We start from the raw sequence: 22,735 nt of genomic DNA, 5'->3' as shown, positions 1-22,735 counted from the left end.
TGATCTTTATCCACTCTTTTTCAAAACCTTCAGAAAATCTAGGGCACACGTGAGTCCAATCTTGACAATATATTTATATTCTTCCTTCAATTTCCCATCAATGCACAACTTTTCATACACACTCCTCAATTCAAAATCACTGACTTCACCAATTTGACATGTATAACATCTTACATCACAAATTAAAATTACCATCAGTGGGATCAAAGATAGGGCATTTGATGAATCTCCTTTAACCACAATTTCTGGATATTCCATAAACTTAGGTGGATTACATGCCTCACTTCTAATCAATTGCACATTACTAACCTTTGATGACTCTACCTTATCTGCAAAAAATGAACTTGATGTCATTTTTGCATTTAGGGTTTAATCACAAAAGCTCTATTTTTCTTGGTATCAATACAACTCCTCCAAAATTCACTTCAAATATCAACAATATGCATGCAAATCTCACAGAATCACTCAACATTGCTCAAAAATCGCTCAAACTTTGTTAGTTCTTGAAAACTCAAATGCCCTATGACTAAAATGATTAACAAAGTTAGCTATATAAGTCAAAAAAATTAGGGCCTCCTAAATGTTCCGTACACATAATTGGTGCAATACAAATTGTCTCGGCCATTACTACAATGCTCAGCTATAACAATTCAAATTTCATCAACTTAGCTAATACAATAACTCGGTCATTACTAAAAAATCTTTGCTCAGTCACATAACACTTTCATTCTCAATACTAATACTCAACCATCACTAAATTTCCAACTTGGCATCCAAACACATCCATTCTTCATACTAAATTTTTGTCATTATGCATCTAATATTATGCTAATTTGGACTTTTGCACTTTCAAATTTAGGAGCGGATGTATGATTTAGAAATTTGAAATACAATTCCTTACATACCTCTTTATTTATTTTGAGGTGTTGGAATCACTTGGTCCATTGGATTGGGTGATCATAACTTCATCATTTGCATAGTTGCCTCCATCAGATTTCTTCTTCCAAGTTTGATTCATCTGGCCTCTCACTTCTTCAGCATTAACCTTTGTTTTTTCATTTTTATCTTCATTATTGGATGTTAGTGCTTGGTTCATACAATCTCTACTTAGGTGACTAACCTTCTAATAGTTAATACATATTGGACCAAAGTTTCTCTAGTTTCCAGATCTTCCTCTAAGATGTATCCTTTGCACAATTTGTTACAATACATCCATGCTTTCCACATAATTGACAATTCACCCAAGTATTGTAATCCTAATTTATTGCATTGCCTTTCTAGTTGCATTTCCTTGACCTTTAGGTGTCCAAACCTATTTTACATTAGACCTACAATCTTGTGCCTTCTGACCATACTTATGACATGTGTAGCAATAACCTTAAAATCTAGATGCAACTGGTGTATTTGATCTACACTTAAATTAAAATAATATCCATATAATTTAGTCTTAGGGTTGGACTTACGAGCTTTGTTCCATACAAATATTTGTTGTATGACTTAGTTTTCCACAGTGATAGGATGTAGACTTCTTGTTCTTTGATTTTACATTGGTTTGTTCTCCATGCTTTGATGACTCTTCTTGCTTGGTGGATGATATTAACTCAGTATAACCTAATCCAATATTATCATGGGATCTTCAAGTTCCTTTAATTGTTCATCAAGTTGTCTCACAGCCTCGCCAAATCTGTTCATTCTTTCAATGATTTCTTTTTCAACTCTCAATTCATTTATCAATTGATTATTCTCTAATCGCATACCTACAATCTCTTCTACCTTCCTTGCAATTTCACGATTGGCACTTAATAGTTAATTGACCATGTCGAATTGATTGTGTTTAAGCCTTTTTACTTCATTGATCCTTTCATTGAGTCTTGTAGTCATTTGCCTCTTGTCTTCATCAACCATTATGTTGTCTTCATCATCTCTTATACTGATTCTTGGAAATCTAATGGGAAATTGAGATGCTGAGTGGGGGGGGGGGGTGAATTAGGATCTCTAAAACTTTTACCACTTCAAACATAAACTACAAACTTGATTCACCATACATCTCAACCTTAACCTTAACCATGCACCATCACTTAATATGTAATATCAAATCTAGCATCTACTTGCATGAATAAAAAACTTAAAAAAGTAACAAACACATAACACAAGATTTATAATGCATAAACCCTCTAATGAGAAGGTAAAATTGTGGTGGGGATGACACATACAATCTTCACTATTGCAACAATAAAGTGTACTTGTTAGGGCTACAATTTTGATCACTTCTGATGATCTACCCTATGATGGGCAATGCTCTATTAAAAAAATTCAAGACTATTAGGTCTACCTTGATTAAATGATTTATACATCACAATTGAGTGAGTACTCTATTAGAAGATTTACAATAGGCCTGTTAGAACCACTCTGTTAAGAGATTCACTTGATACATTGGTTAGAATGTAATCAGTACCATGATCCTTTGATTTGCACTTGATTGCCAATTACAAATATTCTCTATCCAATATGTAATCACCTCAATGTGACTAATATGCAATATCTCCTCTCTACACATCTTGGTCACCTTAGTACTTCAACCTCTAATTCACCTTCAACTTTGTAATCTTCTCACTAACAACTTCAACAACAAAAAATTCTTTCTTAAACCCGTTCTTTATAACCATCCAAAGAAACTTCTAGATCTTGATCAATGATTTGGATTCATCCTTATTGACGCTTAGTCTTTCCTATTTTCGGACTGATTAGTCATACAAAATAGGGATTAATGATGTGTAGTCACATGCATAATTACCTCATTTATTCAACTTGACAAAAATGGTTTACATATGATTTTGTGCCATTCCAAACTTATACAAAAATTATGTAACTCAACACACATAACTTCTAATGCTCAGTTATGCTTTTTATTCATGTTTTGCCTCGGCATGAACTTCACTTAGCATAAATTGTTCATCTTTACTTTTCTTAGCTTGCGTAGCACTTGGCATACACTATTTGTTCCTTCTGCATAACTCGGTCTATGTGTTTCCCTGTGAACTTCTTAGCAACAACTGGATTTCTCAATGATGCTTATGTACACTCAGTAACTATATCCGCCTCGAGACATACTAAACTTGTTTACTTCTTCACTTTGTAGCTCGACATGTATGGTGGCTTGGTCGCAATGGTGACCAACCAACTCTACCTAGTAAATGACAAAGTATTTTGTACTAATAAACAATTTTCCTTTAGGATCAACACAATATGCTATGTTAAAGAGTGATCCTTAAAAGATATGAAATATAATAAATTCTCATAACATGCCTTCAACAAATGATGTGATCCTTTTAATATATGTGCAATACGAGGGGAAGTGATGTGCATGAAGAGATTTATCTCCAATTTGAATAGTTACCATAATAACCATGTAATGATTTGTTGGCAATATGCCAATGTCCCTCACAAGGATTCACAACATGATTTAACATCTTCTCATGTATTCTCTATGTCTAGTGGTTATATTGAGCATTGGCAGGTCAATCTTTGGTACAATGACAACTGCTTCTAACAAGTGGTATCAAAGCTTGGCCACATGTTTGAATTCATGTAGTCCACGAAGGGTAATGTTGGGAGGGAGATTGTTGGTTGTGCACTAGTATCTCTCATAGGAATTAGCGACATGGGTTAAAAACCTCCTATGTCTTCTATAAATCTAGTGATTGTATTGTGTATTGATAGGTCAATCTTTTGGTGCAATGACAACTACTACTTCTAACATGATTATTATGGTAATATATTATTAACCAATTACAATACTAATCATGTAATGTGTTTAGTTATATATATATATATATATATATATATATATATATATATATATATATATATATATTAAAGACAATCACAAGTATAATGAAATAATAAAATAATGCAATTGCATGCAAGGAATTTATTACAATGCAGTTGTGATGCAATAATGATATGATGCAATTATATGCAAGTAATATGTAATTTATATGGTGACATGATGGTATTAAAGATAATTCATTATCACTATGGTGGAATGTAAGTGTAGTTTTAAATGTTAGTTTGTATGCATGTATGTATGATGGTTTGATACCACTACTGTACATATATGCATGAAAATGAAATGATTATAGTGCACATGTATATGGTAGAATGATATGACCTATCATGGATGCATGTATGCAAGGTGATTGTTGCAACTTGGTTACTATCTTAAATGAAGTACATATTATGAAGGTGATTGCAAGATGATGGGTGACTTTAACCTAATGTCAAGCCATTTATCCCTCATATAGCCAATATGTTATAGTGGCATACACAAGTGATCTCTTAGGTCACTTATTAATGACATCATAGTCAAGTTGTATACATGCTAGATGAATGGCATGGTGATTGTCAAGCTCTATTAATTATCACTTTACTGCTTTGTTAAATTAATTTAGGTTATGTATAAGGGAAAAGCTATATATTTACTCCTTGTCAAAATTATTAGAATTCATCTCATTTTCAAATATTGGGATATCATAATATACAAATGACCATGTTTATATTTATCTAAGTACAAAGAACTCAGGGTGATCTATACCATGGAAATCAACCCAAATTGAAACCACAAGTCAATGTTGTTTGATTACTATTTCAAGTCCATGCATCTTTCTATTTATTTTGGTCACTCTATTTATGCTAAAATTTGTCATTTTTGCATACTTAGCCTTTTACCTAGTATCACCCCATAACATTCCCCTAAATTAACTCAAGATATTATCTAGAATAAAGAATCACTACACTTCCTTAGCAATTAAGTCATGGTTTATCCTAGAGGGTCATTTTCCCTCCTAATGTGCAATAGGAAATAAGATCAACTCCCTTCTATTTTTATATTGTACACTATCTTTAGCCAACAAGATTCAAGATGTGAATCACATAATATTGGCTTTATATCTTTATTTCTCATCTTGTTGAATCCCTTCCAAGAAAGGCTATGATGACCTTATCAATCTAGTTTTTCAATATTTTATTCTATAATTATAGTGATGAGGTTGAGTTCAACTGCACTTCTTAGCTACACCACACTTAGACCAAAATTAAAGGTGGTTTAGCCTACTCAATCCTAAAACCCAAGAAATTTGTCTAGCAACAAAATGGATAATTCCATGAATTTATGGAAATGGACCATGTAAAGTCTTGGCGTTTTTTTGCATTATGTGGGCCTTAATCAAAATAAAATGGTAAAACGTGAGATGGGAAGAAAAGTTTTTGATAAATTCATTTTTTTAAATCAAAGCATCATGCTCCTTATAGTCTATTTGGAAGGCATGACAACAAGTGTGCATGTTTTTGAATTGGAAAGACTTCTCACTACAACATGTTTTTAGTTTTGGTTCTTTGGTGGACTAGGTTGATTCAATCCTACCTTTTATTCAAGAGAGAGTTTGAGTGTTTGGAGGGTTTTGAGAATTCTCCTTCATAGAGTGGGTAACTGGTTAAAAATTAAGAGAAATTTTGGTTTATGCAATATGTTTAAAGGGTTTATAATCTTTATGAAACCCTTGCTCTCCCATTATTTAAAAATGAAAATTTGTACTACTTTAAAATGTAACTTTTCCATGTATTGGTGTTGGTTGTCGAAGCATCATTTTGGCTTGTTTCCACTAAAAGACATATTTCACATCTCTTACATGTCTTTCCATTAAGTCACAAGCTTAATAAAAAATGGAAAAGTAGAATTAAGGAGAGCACTAGGAGAAAATTAAGTACTCAAATTTAGAGGTCTAATGTTGAAACTAATGCCTAGATTTTAGGTTGGAAAAGTCTATATTTTAAACTATTAGTTAGTAATAAGTTAAATTGACGAGAGTTCAACTAGGAAAATGCCCATTTTTTCATCAAAATTAAATTATTAAGGGTGTTTTTTGGGATTGTGTGTGGACCAAAAGGAAATCAAATGTTGTCTTTAAATATATTTTCCCATCTTTGAAGATGACTCACGTAAAAAGGAGGCTATTTTGGGGTTGAATCTTCAAAAGAACAATGTAATCAATTCTATGATGCATATTATTTTATCTAATATATGGAAAATCAAATGTATCTTTGTGTTTTCTAATCATGATATTCATAAAGGAGGTCAAACATTAACATTTTACTTTGAGATCATATTTTAGAATATTATTTTGTGTTCTATGTTGTAGGAAGAGCCCATAGAATCATTGAAGATCATAAATCACTTTGATAGGCTCAAGTCACAACTTTTGCAGCTTCAAAAGTATGATACTTTATGTTCAAAACATTCTCAAAAAATGTTAAAGTTTAGGATATGATATTTTTTAAGCTCTTGTTGAGTTGTTTTTCTATTAGGTACTTGTAATCTTATTTATATATTGCTTCAACAATATATAGGATTAGGGTTGATAGTGTCTGTAATTTTCATGGTACAAATATTAATGTAATTGGCACACCTTATGATCAATGTTGTAGTTTGGCTACTAAGAAAACAATTATTAATAATTGTGTTTCAAGATAGCAATGACTGCTGAAAATAAGAACCAAAATTCTATAATTATATGTCCATCAAGTCCATAAATTGTTTCTAAAGAAATTGAGCAATGATGATAGCCAAAATAAGCTAAGCAGACCCATACCTTGATATCATTAAAAAAACCCAAGACAATAATATAAAATACATAACACTTGCAAAAGAAACAAGGTATGAAATAGGGGTTCATTCCATAATGTGAGGGTTATTTGCAGAATTATTGATATTGTCACTGAGATTCAAACTCCTATCTAGCCATTACTCTTGTTGTGTAGAAGAAATTATGAAACTGTTATTTTTTTCCCTAATTTATAAGAATATGTATTAAACGTCAATTTATGTTTATGTTTATTATTCTCATGTTTTAGTTTTATTGGTATTCATGTCTCTTTATACGACCAAAAAAATTGTATAAAAAAAGTGTTATTGATGGCTTCCATATTTGAATAGAATGGTTGGAATCAGTATACCTAAATGTTGCATGCTCTAATCATCAATAATGTTTTTGCACCATATCTCCATGGAAAATAATGGATATTTTTTATATTGAATAAAATACATCTAAATATTAGACTCTTTAACAATTTGAACTCCTTTAAACTACACCATATTATTAGAATTGTTGTAACTATTTAGATGATGACATAACACAACAAAATTACCATTGGAGGGTTATAAAAACCCATTCAAAATATTAAGAATGAATTATAGTAAAAAAAAAAAAAATGAGAATCTTAAAAACATTTGTGTCAAAAGTAAAAATAGGACTGCTCCACTTTAAAAACATGAGATTTCCAAATGTCTTATAAAGATCTTCCCTCATTTATTGCAACTATTCATTAAAATGGTTGGAATCACTTTACTTAAACATCACATACAATCAAAAATAATTTTCCACATTATCTCCATGGAAAACAATAGATTTTTTTTACATTGTTTAGAAATGTCTAAATATTAGACTCTAATCTATTGGGACTCCTTTGAATGACACCATATAATCACAATTCTCGTAACTATTTAGATGACAACATAACACCAAAAATCCACCATTGTAGTAACTAAAAAACCACATTCATATTCTTAAGAATAAATTTTAGTGACAAATAAAAATAGGAATCTTATAAATTGATGCCAAAATATAATACAACCATGCCCTCATATAAGATTGGCTCCACTTAAAACTATGAGGTTGCCTAGAATTTCCCTCATTTATTACACTAACTCATGTATTTAATGCATTATATTTGGTCTTTAGTTTAAGAGAATGGTTTTCAAGATCACAATTCTACCATAAAAATGTATAGTTATAGAGAGACACATTATATGCACTTTTTTTGAATTCTTTTAGAAAAACATCATAATATATTTTTTTTAAATATGATTCATACATATTATTCAACTACATTCAACTCAGTTATTAAAGATGCAATAATTTAAGGCAAGAACCTACAATACAATGGTAAATAATGAACCTCTTATCTAGAAGGTTTTGGATTCAAATCTATTTGAACTTGATAAATAATAGTAATAATTAATCACAACACATAATAATAATTAATGTTGACTTTGACCTCTTACCAAACAAAAAAAAATGAATAGATTTTATTGAATCCTTATTCTTGTCTACACACTAGTATAAATATCCTAAATATATCAATTTAATAATATCTACATGTATCTTAGATAGATGTATTTAAGATATCCATATTCATATTAAAAATTTTAAAAATATAATTTAATATTATTAAATCTAATTATAACATTTAAAAAAAAAAAAATCAAATAGTCAAAATTGATTATATCAATTAATCGTTATAGTTTTAAAATATTTCTATATCACACAAATAAATCATTTATGCTAGTTTAACATTAAAAACTTAATATAGAAAAAGGAGTCTAGATTTGTTGGTAAACAGTTTTGTCACTCTGCAATTATCTCTTAAATTGAACAACTACGCCAAAAATTGGAGAGACTACAATTGATCAATATCAACTTGCAATGTTCCTTTGTGTTTGAGAGGTGTGACTCCCTCGCATGATGAGTGTATTTGTAATTTTATGCACTTTTCACCTCAAAGTATGAAAGGATAAAATATGAAACTAAATATGGCGAATGACAGAAACCCAAAAGATGTGTATGAACATTTGATTGGATTCCTAAAAGACATCAATTTGCAAAGAGTTTTGAGCACGAAATGTAACAATGCCATAGAATAGATAGTAGACCCTAATATACAAAAAGATGAACTATCCTAGTGGATTCACATCAAGATACCAAGAGATAAATTCATTCCTTTGCATCAATTACATAATTCACACACATGCGTAAAGGAGCTACTAATTTAATGTACGATAAATTAGCAATCATAACTCATGAAGACATTTGGACATATGAACAAATGCATTCCTTGTTATTTCTGAGAAAGTACCAACCCCATTTATCAAAAAAGTTTCTCTGTATTTCAACAGAGTTTCCCCTTTGCAAAAAGTCACCCCTCCCTCATCCTTTTTTACATTACAAAAGTCCATTTATAGGCCTCATGAGATAACTAGCTTCTCTTTGCGTTAATAACTAACTCCATTTTACGCGTTTTGGGAGAGATTAATTAACCTCTACAATATTAACCCAAAATTGATAGAAAGCATTGTTTGCAAGGTCATACTTGAAAGATATGAATTTTGAGAAAAGAACCATCAGATAACAACCTTGTTGACATGAGAGCGTAGATTTCTTCCAATTCATGGATCACTTCCTAATGAAGAATTTGAACTTGAAGTATGTACACATGATAAGCACTTTGTTCACCATTATCAGTCCTTGAAGGATTTAATTTGAACAATTTGGAGAGTTTTATGTTCCATCCACTTGGTTGAACAATTCACTGTCCTATTACGAGTCATGTGTGTGTTCCTCATATGTTGCATTCATCGTTTCATATGTGATTGCAACCCATGGCCAATATCATGCATGTCTTGCAATCCTAGTAGCTCATAAAGTCAGATTGTGTTCAAGCATTGTGTTAATCAATTCACATGCAATGCTTCTGACTTCAATTTTTACATGGTTCATGTAATTCAGATTTTACTACCAAACAACTTTGACAAAAATATCTTTGCATATGTTTGTTGTTCGAGCTTCCATTTTGGCATGAAAAAGGATAGTGTGACCATGATTTGGTCTTTGATTTTTCCTTTCCAGCTACATGAAATCTTTTAGAACTTCTTCAATATATCTATTAATGAGAATCATGTGATGTTAAATTTCAAGATCATTAGATTTCCACACATCATGACACTTTGTCAAACGCTTCAATGCCTTTGCCATCCTTTGATAACCAATCAGATGTAGAAGGTTTTCACTATGGTACGTGCTCTGAGCTTACTCTATTCCACATTGGTGTGATGTCCTATGTTCCCATTGATCACATTTGCTCATATGAATGCAGTCATAACAATAACTTCAACTGATGAGTGGACCTCCTTGCATGCTTGAATTCATTCCCGTATATTACATCAATGTAAAACTGGCTATGTGGTTGCAATATGCCAACGCAAAGACTCTATCTATGTGAGATTGTCTATCAATATGACAACTGGTTTTTTTATTAAGATTCATATCAAAAGATTTTTTTGATTAAGATCCATATCAAAAGATTAGAAATGGAAAGGAATTTGGAAATTATCTAGTGTGATTTTTCTTCGACCCCTTAGACTGCTTTAGTCTCATAGACATCATTAAAAAAATTCATTTCATTTCATATCGGTATTGTGGATATTCTCCTTATATGTAGACAGAATCGAAGCCTCATTACCTTTTCATGGGCATTCTATCGAACAACTCACATGCATCCAACATGTCAACTTTTCAGGGTATTAGAAATCATGATAAATTACTTCTCAATGACTCCACCATTAGCGAGCACATATATTTGTGATCAAATTTCACAGAGGTATTTGAGAAAAATCACAAAGCAACTCCTCCGGAGCGTTTCATATAACTCTGCATTTAACAGGCATGTCTACAAACTTTTGGATTCACATTCTAGTTTTGTGTTTATTTCTTTATTTCTCTTGAGTTGTTTAAGCTATATACTCCAAGAAGGGATAGCCAAACTTCTACCTTTATACTCAAGTCAAATTACTTCTAATCTCTATGAATTGGTTGGTCTGAAATATAATGGAATTTGACTCGGCATGTGTGTTATAACAAGATGCAGAGGACATTGGATCCTATCAGCCTTTACATGGAGTGATGATGTTTCTCTTTCGAACATTATAACAAACAATTCATGCACTCTGTTTATGCTTGTATATTTTTCAAGCATGTCTACCAGTGCAATGGCAATTACAACATTCAACAAAAATTCCTTCATCCATTATGCATTCATAGAGGTCCATATCCTATTCAACCATGTTCTAGTACAAGCCAATAGAATGTTGACAAAGGTGTATGCATTTGGACAAACAGTTGACAAACCTCAATAATGTCCATCCATGAAATATCATTGAACTTGAGGCCGATGACTATGATTTCACCATACTCGCACTTCCTTAGAGCATTATGTCAAGCAGTTATCATGCTTGATCTACTAGTTTCTTGGTGCAGGAGCACCTAGGTGAGGCTACATTGTAACCTAGGGTTCTTGGATAAGTTTCGACTTGTAGTGGTCTTACCCAAACCATTAGTGCAATAAAAGGGGGTGGGTTAGTCCTAGAGTGTGAGTTAATGATTAGGAAGCCTAATTAGGTCATTTCAAACATGCAATGTTGCTTGTTTGTTCGAAATTGTTAAATATTGTGCAAATGTTGTCATTGTTGTCAAACATGACATTTGTGCATTCAAGGGGCTAAATTGGACAAACAAATGGCGAAATAGTGTTTTCATGTCCTAGGATTCATATTTAAGCATTTGGGAGAGTTTCAAGAGGTTTGGACCAAGTTTGGTCTGACTATGCTAGGTATTGTCAAATTGCATGACAACTTTGCAAAGTTGCAAAAGTTGTCATGACAACTTTTGTTGCTTTGAGTGCACCTTTGAGCAAGGAGTTGAATAACTGCCTCAAACGGTTGGGACGTGTGTTGCACCTATTTAAGGATTCCCTTGACCTATGAGAAGGGTTGGATGACATTTTTAAGTAAGTTTGATTAGTGAACAAGCAATTTTCTGAGCAATTTTATCATAGTCAGTGCATTTTGCTTTCATTAGGTCACTTGATGGATTGATCTCTGCATTGTGACCTATGCATGAGTTGGTGAATGTAAATACTAGATTCTATGTGTGATTAGATAGGTTGTTTGTTTTCATTTCATTACATTTTGTAAAATCTTTTGTTTTTAACATTGTCGTTGGTTTAAACCAGGTGGTTTTTTATTATGGGGTAATAACTCACCTTCCCAACGTGGCATCTATATGGTTCCTTGGGATGTGTGAGATGACTCCCTGACTATAGTTGTGCAAGATCTTGGGCCCTATAAAGCAAGCGTAGCATTTTTGCAACCATGCACTAGGCAAGCCAGAGGAGCATGGTTAAGGATCACAGTGGTTACAATAGCATTTGATGGAATTGAATGCATTGATTGCTTCAATCCAAGTGGATGGTGAGGAGGATATGAGTGTGAAGAAGCCCTGTGCCAATGGATAAGTTATGATGATGAGTTTTTCTATGTGTGTGAACAAACCCTTGTGATTGCTGACTGACTAATGCAAAACCCTTGAATTTAGGCTTAAATATAGCAACCCACTGTACGGACAGGTTGGTGAAGTGAGACTAGGTAAATTTGAAAGGTCTTCCAAAAGGGTGTTAGAATATGGTATTTGTTTTTCACCTTGTTAAGAAAGTTTGTGAGTTATAGGCCAAAAAGGGAGTTTTAAGGCCTAATTCCTTGTAGCCCTATTAGGCCTAGTTTCAAGCAATTTCTTGAAATCGATAAGGATTTGAATGTATTTTGGGTTGATGAACATTGTAATGGACCCAATGATCTAGAGGCAAACCTTCCTCTCCATTCTTGATTGGTTTTGGTCATATTTGATCTCTTGGTGTGGGTAAAGCAAGAAGGCATCCATGGAGCATGTTAGGGGTTGAGTGGATTTCACCATTCGTGTGGACAAGTTGAAGAGGTGGAGGATTGGGGATAGAATCCTCTTGAGTTAGGGTTAGTAAAAACCCTAATAGGCTAGAGAAGTGGCTCGATGAAGACCCTAAAAGAAGGTAGGGTTGAAGAGCAAGACTTGTCCTTACATCATTTCCACTTGGCGCACGTCTACCAAATCTCCAAAACAAATTGTATTTTGGATTTTAATTAAATTAGACCTCTTTTTTTGTGTATCAAAATGCTATGTGTGATGCTTAAGCATTTTCAAAGATTTAAAAAAAATCCCGATGCATTTTAGTAAGCAATCCAATGCCCTCCTTCATATTTTACATTGCTTAAGAAACTATTGTTTATGACTTAAACCTCTACAACTAAATATATTGGTAGATGTTAGTACGATGCTCCAAATCTTCTTTTAGAATCCATGTAATCTTTCATTTGAAGTCTCTAGAATTTGGCTCTACACTAACCAATAGGGCACATTTCATACTTTAAAAAACTTCTTCAAAACACTTCACCTGTGAGCACTTCAATGTACTCAAACTTACATCTCATTCAACCATTATTTATGGTTCCCCATGTGATATTTGTTACACACCACAATAACTTCCCTTTCTTTCCTTGGAACAATGCCACCCAACATACTACTAAACAATTAAACAGTGCGCTTCGAATGGAGTTCCATATCTAATAAAATTTGTTTGCTCTAACTAAGATTCCATACTTTGCACCAAAATGCCTTCAGAGGGAGAATTTCAACCAAACCTTCTCTAGATGGGTATGAGCCCACAAATTAACAAACTTTTATATAAGTTTATTAACCTCTTTCCTTCATTTCACAAATGAGATTAAGATTTGGATTCCCGCTTAACTTCTAGCTTTTTGGGAAGTTAAATATTTCTATCACAAAATGTTTTCTAGATTTTAGGCCTAACCGCTTTAGGTTTTTGGAGGTCAATGTTCCAAAATGCTTTTCTTAACCTTCTTTTTGGTTAGGGAGGTTAAGAATTAGAATGCAATTACTTGTTTCAAACCCATCTCTTGGTATTTAAAGGTTAATGTTTCGATCGAAAACATACATTTTGAGAGCTTTCATTAACCTAGCATAACTTTTGACTTGCGAAACGGAGTTCAAAAATTCAAAATGTTGGACGGAGCTAGAGATGAGCCAAAGGCATCAAAACCATAAAATCATTAAAATTGCAATGTATTACAAACTCTTTTAAAATTTGAAGTTTGACACACTTAACTTGTTTTGATCGAAAAAAGATTTGTTTTAAAAATTCACAATTAGCAGGTACAAGAACCAAGGCAACAAGATTATAATGAAAAGATGCTATATAATTAATAAAATAAAAATATAAAATTTTAATAATTAATTAAAAGATAAGTTAATGAGTTTGGTTTAATTTTAAAAGATATATATATATATATATATAGGTAATGGGTTGAAGTCTAGAGTATTTATTATTTTTTGAAAATACTTTTATTATGTCGTAAGCTTGAGTATATTTGAACCCAAGAGCTCCCAGATGAGAGGCTCAGAATTTACCATTGTGTTGTAGGCTCTTACCTAATTCTAGAAGATAATTACATTACTATTGTAATCACCCATTTTTGTTCTAGCCAACTATAAGCTCTTTCTGATTAATTAAATCTAAATACTAGATCTTTTTATGTATTAAATCAATTTTGCATGATTAATTAGTAATCTTTTATCAAATTATCACATAATCATTTATTTGATTATATCATAAAGCTTGACCATGTTATCCTATGTTTTTTAATTAAAAGAACATGACCCCTTTTAGTTAAAGGAAAAATCCCCTTTATCCTAAGTGCACCTAAGAAAGGTGTTTTTTTACAAACAAAAAATTCCCACCAATTAAGAGTGCACTTTCCAATGAGATAAAGTGTTTGACTTTTGCAAAAGGTTTTTTTTCCTTCTATCTCAACCATCCATTATTTTGCCACTTAATCTATTTTTTTCTTTTGGCTCTTAAAAACATGAGTACATGGATCAACCAAGACTTAAATCTCCATCATTGCTCATTATTTTGCCTCTTAATCTCAATTGTCTACTCATTTCCAAATTCTTTAAAAAGAGGCTCTCTCCCTATTCTCTCATCTTGGAATCTTGCATTTAGGAGTTCTCATCTTGCATCTTGCATCCGTGATAGGTCATCTTAATTTGTGTTAAGGTGGTGGTGTTACTTTGTCATTTGATTTCTTGAGCACTAGTGGAGATCTTGCATCATCATTTAGCTTAGCTTTGTTATTTATTTTCTTACATCTAGCATAGAGACCTTAGCATAATTAATATGGCATAGTAATCTTTCATCTATGTTAGCTTAGATCTTACTTGCATTTTGCTTAGCTTTACTTGTTCTTTATCATGCATGAATCCATGGAGATCTTTGAATTCTTGCATCCTCCTTGCATAGTGCACCTTACAAGAGTCTTGTTTGCTCTATCTGAAAGCAATCTTCATCATCATTGGATTCTTGCACGTTGTGACTAGGAAGCCATAAGCCACCATTTAAGGATTCAAGCTCATTGGATCTTTTGAATATAAGGGTTTATAGAAGTTGCCACACTTTTTGGCTCACAACTCAGTTGATCACTCTTGCCAACACTAAAAGGTCAAAAAACACAAGTTGAAGCATATCATCAAAAATATGCTTGCAATACACCTTTACCAAAACAATTGAATGGAGACATTGCACAACCATTGTAATCCTTTCATCCAAGGCCCAACACATGACACATAAATGCAAAGAAATGCAAAGTTTTTTCTGGACCTATCTTAACACACCCAAATCACCAACACAATGTAGCAACACCTAGGACTTAAAAAGATAGGAGCACAACATCCACAACACACAATCTATAGTTCAAGCTGCAAGGCCGTAACTTCAAACACAAAAGAATGGGGAGCATTCTTCTAGGCAACTACCAAATCACTTCTCAACATTCTTCACTGATCACAACACCTTTGGTAATAACAATTGCATATTGAGAGCAACAAAAGAGATATTGTTATAACAACCAGTCACACCATACAATTGTCCATACTAACGTCAAGCTCCTAATCCTCATTTCAACAATGTCATATTATTAATCCTTATCTCAATAGTGTCACGCTTCTAATCCTCATTTCAATAATACCATATTTTAATCCTCGTCTCAATAGTGTCATGCTTCTAATCCTCGTGTTGATAATGGCATGCTTCTAATTATCATCTCCTTATAATATGATCACTACATAATCTTTCAATTTCAAGCCTCATCACTAACATGAATCATTGTCAACAAAGGATGGTAGGGTTTATAGAAGTTGCCACACCTTTTGGCTCACAACCATGCTTAGTTGATCACTATTGCCAACACTAAAAGGTCAAAAAAATACAAGTTAAAGCATATCATCAAAAATATGCTTGCAATACACCTTTACCAAAAAAATTGAATAGAGACATTGCACAACCATTGTAAGCCTTCCATCCAAGGCCCAATACATGACACATAAATGCGAAGCTTTATCTGGACCTATCCTAACACACCCAAATCACCAACACAACGTAGCAACACCAAGGACCTAAAAAGATAGGAGCACAACATCCGCATAACACACAACCTATAGTTCAAGCCGCAAGGTCATAACATCAAACACAAAAGAATGTGGAGCATTCTTCTAGGCAACTACCAAATCATTTCTCAACATTCTTCACTAATCACAACACCTTTGGTGATAACAATTGCATATTGAGAGCGCAAAATAGATACTATTACAACAACCAGTAACACCATACAATTGTTCATACTAATGTCAAGCTCCTAATACTCATTTCAACAATGTCATGTTATTAATCCTTATCTCAATAGTGTCACGCTTCGAATCCTCATTTCAACAATACCATATTTTTAATCCTCGTCTCAATAGTGTCATGCTTCTAATCCTCATCTCAATAATGGCATGCTTCTAATTATCATCTCCTTATAATATCATCACTACATAATCTTTCAATTTCAAGCCTCATCACTAACACAAATCATTGTCAACAAAGGATGGTAGGGTTTATAGAAGTTGCAACACTTTTTGGCTCACAACCATGCTCAGTTGATCACTCTTGCCAACACTAAAAGGTAAAAAAAATACAAGTTGAAGCATATCATCAAAAATATGCTTGCAGTAGACCTTTACCAAAAAAAATGAATGGAGATGTTGCACAACCATTGTAAGCCTTCCATCCAAGGCCCAACACATGACAGATAAATGCAAAGAAATGCAAAGCTTTTTCTAGAACTATCCTAACACACCCAAAACACCAACACAATGTAGCCACACCAAGGACCTGAAAAGATAGAAGCGCACATCCACATAACACACAATCTATAGTTCAAGCCACAAGGCCGTAACATCAAACACAAAAGAATGTGGAGCATTCTTCTAGGCAACTACCAAATCACTTCTCAACATTCTTCATTGATCACAACACCTTTGGTGATAACACTTGCTTATTGAGAGCAACAAAAGAGATACTATTACAATAGCCAGTAACACCATACAATTGTTCATAATAACGTCAAACTCCTAATCCTCATTTCAACAATGTCATGTTATTAATCCTTATCTCAATAGTGTCACGCTTCTAATCCACATTTCAACAATACCATATTTTAATCCTCGTCTCAATAGTGTCATGCTTCTAATCCTCATCTCGATAATGGCATGCTTCTAATTATCATCTCCTTATAATATCATCACTACATAATCTTTCAATTTCAAGCCTCATCACTAACATGAATCATTATCAACAAAGGATGGTTGACATCCAATCTTACTAAGAATTTTATTTATCAACACAATAGCAAAATCTCACACATCATGCAACATCATTAACACATCTTTATTATGAATAGCAACACAACATGGTGTACACATCAAATAGGTGAATATCTACAAAAGAAGATATCATCAACGATCAGTCACCATCAACCATCAATCATTAGCACAACGTTTTACCTTCTACTTCATATCAATACAAGAGTAGCAACACACCTAATATGCACCCTACTTTCAACCAAATGGTTACACAAGTCAATACATCTCATAGTCCCGTGACTACAACATCACACCAAGCAAATGGTTGACATAAAAGCTCAACACCACAACACATATCAGCAAGCTCTCATCTTCAAGCAAGCAAAGAATTGTCATTAATGACCACAACTGCCAACAATAGCAACCCTTTAATTAGTTATTGCAATCACTTCCCTCGGAGCTAATGTCATAAAAAATACAGAAGACTTGCATTATTGCCAAAAAAAATCGCCTTTACATGTTGCGGTGTTGGAAAATGAACCACGCCCAAACCAAAGATGTACTGGCCACCAAAAAGAAATACCTCTACAGAAGAGCTCACCCAACAGCAAATGGGAGATCCAGCTGATTCATGAAATAAATAACATTGAAAATATCATTACAAAATATTCTATTGTAACTAACAATTTGTCAAAGCTAAATAAATAGTTTTGCAAAGTGCTCTGTGCATATAATGCAATACAACTCCATGGGAATATGCACAAGGATCAGCAACTATTCCAACACCATTGTTATTATGTAAGTCCAACCTATTAAAGTTTGAAAACTATAAATTGCTATGATGTTATTTTACATTTATTATTTCAATAGATAAACCTTACCAAGGGTCCGGTGATTCTTTTACCTCACATTGAAGCCTTTTTCCGATTACTTCTAAATGTTTCTAACAATAAATTAAAAAATGAAACCGCATTACCAAAGGCCATGGTTTTGTCATTTAGTGTAGCCTTAAATAATTGGAGATACAGAAAAGCTATTATCAAGCATAATCAAAATAATTTAATAAACCTATTCTGCAAATAGCTACCAGAAGACATGAGAAATGGTACCAGTGGGATGTGTGAATAAATGTATAAAGAGATGGCTATATTCTATACAAGTGTAGTCAGCAGAAATTGTGAGTATATATATATAGGAATTCAAGTCATTTTTATTTCTTAGAATTTCAAAGGCTCTAATGGCACAAAAAGTGAAGAGTCTTTGATAACTAACAACAGTACAAAAGTGTGATACTAGTCAAAACATGCAAGGCTAAATGCATTCCAACTATAACATTTTTAAGTATTAACAAAGCATCCATATGGTGAAATATACATAATTAAATTTTCAAAAAGAGAACTGCTATGAAATATCAACAGATGACAATAGATTACAACCTGGTTTATCGAACTGCTCTTGGATATCCAAGGTAATAATACAAACCTAAATTCAGGCAGCTAAAAACAACTTGAGCTTTATAAATATAACTGGCATTGAAAAAATCTTGCCAAAGATATTTCCGCCAGCCATGTTACATGCTAGTGAATTTTCACTTCTTAATGATCCCTCACAATTTGTTTGAGCCGGGATATATCACCTCCCTGATTAAGTTAATCATATCAATCATTGAACTTTGTGCATAACCAATTAAAAAAATCACTATAAAGGCTAGCATTGACAAAGTAATTGGGCAGTAGTCACAACATTCAGAAAAGAAGAAAAAGATGTGATAAAGTAGACAAAACCTTACCTTAATGCCAATTCAAGCTCTTCTTCATCATTACAATTATATCCCAACAAGTATGCTCGTGCTGCACAATATCAGGAGTAATAAAAGTGATTAGCCAAAAAAAATAAAACAACAAAGCAACAGGAGTTAACTGCAACATTACAAATATTAACACAAGTGAACAATATAAACAATGATAAAAGGAAATTTGGTTGACTCTCCAAATAAGTATGAAACTCTTAATCAAGAACATACACTCAAGTATTTGTTTGACTACTTGTTTTGAATACAGCCTATCCAAAAACAAAAATTTTGAATTTAAATTGATGATAAAAATTTGAAAGAATTTTTTTGTGAATGAATGCCAAGAGAGTAATTCCACTACATACAGAAATTTTGAGAGGATCTCTCTGTCACCCAAAACACCAACTCTCTTTTTGATTTTCGAACATCGTGGGACTAGAGATGTTTTGTAGAGAATGGAGGATAAAACTCTGACTGGTAGTGGCCTAGCGAAGAAATGGATATAGCATGGAAGAAGAAAACTCCTGGATTCTGAAGCTTCCATATCCACCACTGGAATTGGCTGATGACACTCTAATTCTTATAAAAAAAGGCTTTACAATGTGGAAGATGACATGCCAATGATTGATTGCTTGATTAGAGAATTGGCAAAAATCTTTAGTTTGCTTGCTTGCCTCTGTAACTTGCTCACTGCCAGGTCAGAGTATCTACTTTTGAATTCCCTTGCTGTGTGTTACAGAAAATGATTTTTAAGGTTGGGAATCACTATTACAACTATATACTTAACTTGCTGTATATATGATTGTGTTTTCATTGATGTGGTATCTGACTCCAGCTTTCAAAAACTAGGTTTTAAATTTATGAAGGGATAGAGCTCTAGAACATGTCCTGATTGGAAACATGGGAATCAGATATGATGTTGACTTTATATTTGACCATATTACAGTCTCATCATTTCAACCCTTTTGAATACAATAACACAAGTTAGGAATTCCTTGGTCCTTGCAGAGGCACCTGAAGCATGAGAGTTGTGAGGTATTACTCCTCTGTTATGATAGCATTCTTGAATAAAACAACCTTGAATTCAGTAGAATGTTTGATTAAGTGTGTATTTATGGATGAAATAGCATGGGTCATGGAAAGAAAAGAGAAAAATGTGAGGATTGCCATTAAGCTTTACTCTATTAGATGGATACCTTACAAACATTTAATTATTGCCACTCTGAAAGGTAAACAATACTCTTAATTAACTTAATAATTATATCCAGTTAAAATGAAATGATGTCCACACTACTAGGATTCCTTAGCCTTCTAGCTTTATCCTGTAGTGATTGACATATAACCTTTTGGTTTTCGACTGACTTCATTGTGAACTAATTAAGCCCATTGGCTATTATATATTGTGCAAACGATATTAAGATCTCTTCCTATGAGATTTGATGCAAAGGTTTTGGCTATCAAATAAATGAAGAACTTAAATACCTCAAAGATGGATGAGTCTCATGGCATTCTTAAAGCATATGAAATGAGGACAAAGAATGGAACAACATCAAAGCAAGAAGTCACCTTCAAGGCATCAAGGAAGAAGAACAAAGTTCCAACATTGAGCGAAAGCTCAAGCAATGAGGAAGAAGCCCAGAGTTCAATAAGGATCCACACGTGCAAAGGTAAGTATACACTTATATGCTTCAACTGTGGTGATATAGGTCATTATGTTACAAAATGTCCACAGGTTGGAAGTGAGAGCAGAGAAGAAGATAAGGTATATTATGACAAAAGAAAAAACAAGAAGAATCTTTGTAGCAAAAAAAGTGCAATCCAGGAAAATTCAAGAAGAGTTTTCAAAGACACAAGAAGGCCCTATATGACCAAGGAAGTAAAAGCTCACCTGAAAGTGAAGAAAGCTTCTCGGAAAGTGGAAGAGAAGAAGTTCTCTTCATGGCCAAAGAAATGAAAGAAGACACTCCAAGGTGTGAAGACAGAGAAAATGAAAAACTAGAAAACAAGTAGGATACTTGTTGACGTTCTAGTGTAGCTTCAAGAAAGATCTTCTCTCTGTTTGTTGCAGTTCTTCAATCAGATCTTGTCATTTGACTTCTTCAAAAGTGCAACTGTTTCACTCTCACTTGAGTCACTGGTTGTCAGGATGTTTGCTTTTTTCATCAGTTGATGAGCTTCAGTTTTTGGTTGTGCTCTGCTAAAGACAACTGTTGAATGTCAGTTGAGAGAAAGTGTGCGACAGTTATCTCTCAGCAGTTATGAACTTTTTCCTCCTCTACCGCAAATATTAGTTATTCTTATATGTTGTTTGCATATAGAAGCCATCCACCTTTTTGGAATTCCAGGTGGCTTTTGTTTGCTGGGAGTGACTCTTCTTGGTTACACACATCCATCCAAAGAAAACGGTGTTGTCTTTCCAGTTGCTTCTCACCGTAAAAGGCCTGTTCTTCACGCATATGAGATACACAGGGCGGAGTGTAGCATTTTAGTTGCTCAGAGATTGGTTGCAGCATTTAATCATTTGAGGAGTTCGTTTTTAATAAACAGAGCTAATGAGATTCAAGCCCAATGCATATTGATATCTGGAGGCATAGTTCCAAGAATCACGGCGATTCATGCGATTCACGCGATTTGGCGATTCGATTCAAGCCAAACGATTTTTTGTGAATCGGTGAATTGAATCAGCGATAAAGGGTTTATGAAATAAGTTACTCACTAAATTTCAAGGGTTTTTTAAATTTTCCGATTCATGGCCGATTCGATTCCGATTCATGGCCGATTCACGATTTGATTCGGCCTTGCCGATTCCGATCCGATTCCGATTCTTGTTACTTTGTCTGGAGGTGTTCATTTAAATAGACTTCTTGAGTCCCATGCATATTTATATCTGAAGAAGATCGTTTCTATAGATCTCTTCAAGTCTGATGCTTCTTTATATCTGAATTTTGTCATCTATTGCATATCTGGAAGTTCCGTGCTTTCATATATGTGGAAGAGGTCACGGTTTATCAAAAGGAGGTTGTGTGGTTTTCAACTCTCATGCATATATATATTTCTGTAAGAAATCATGTTTCTCAATCAGGTTGCAGTATTGTGAGTTAGCCTGTGAAGTTATTGTAAATTGCAGATCAGCCTGCCTAGCTTTTGGTTTTCAGTATTGGTTGTATATACAGTTATGCTCAGAGGAGACTTTATGTTGAGTGTCTTAGTTGCAGATTGTGTTTGACATATGTCATTGAGTTGTATCTGAGATTGTGAAGAATTGTTTGAGAGATTGAAGACTGTCTTTTAACTTTTAATCATAATAAAGGTGTTAAAGTTGTAGCTTCAGTCAGATAAATTCGATCTGAGATACATTGTTGTTATTGGTAAATCATCATATTCTATATATACGTATTCATGTCATAATAATATATATTATAGTATATAATATATATATTATATTATACATACATACATACATACATACATATATATATACATGTTG

The 22,735-nt window shown here is 33.2% G+C and overlaps 1 pseudogene across 1 annotated transcript in view; it reads right to left on the bottom strand.

Annotated features, from left to right (window-relative positions):
• Positions 1 to 18,772: 18,772 nt before the first annotated feature.
• The window catches only part of LOC149537829 (F-box protein SKIP31-like), a 97,093-nt pseudogene continuing 93,130 nt past the window's right edge, over positions 18,773 to 22,735 (bottom strand). Inside the window, exons 8-9 of the transcript XR_016355909.1 lie at positions 19,246 to 19,306; positions 18,773 to 19,096 (exon numbers count right to left, since the gene is read on the bottom strand). The product of XR_016355909.1 is annotated as an F-box protein SKIP31-like (transcript). The remainder of the gene's footprint in view (positions 19,097 to 19,245; positions 19,307 to 22,735) is intronic.

Source organism: Cupressus sempervirens, chromosome 9, assembly GCF_028749045.1.
Source record: "Cupressus sempervirens isolate cs-2001-9-10 chromosome 9, ASM2874904v1, whole genome shotgun sequence".
NCBI classification, from domain to species: Eukaryota; Viridiplantae; Streptophyta; class Pinopsida; order Cupressales; family Cupressaceae; genus Cupressus; species Cupressus sempervirens.
Note: the sequence above shows the minus strand (reverse complement) of the source record. Positions and strands in the feature narration are given on the sequence as shown.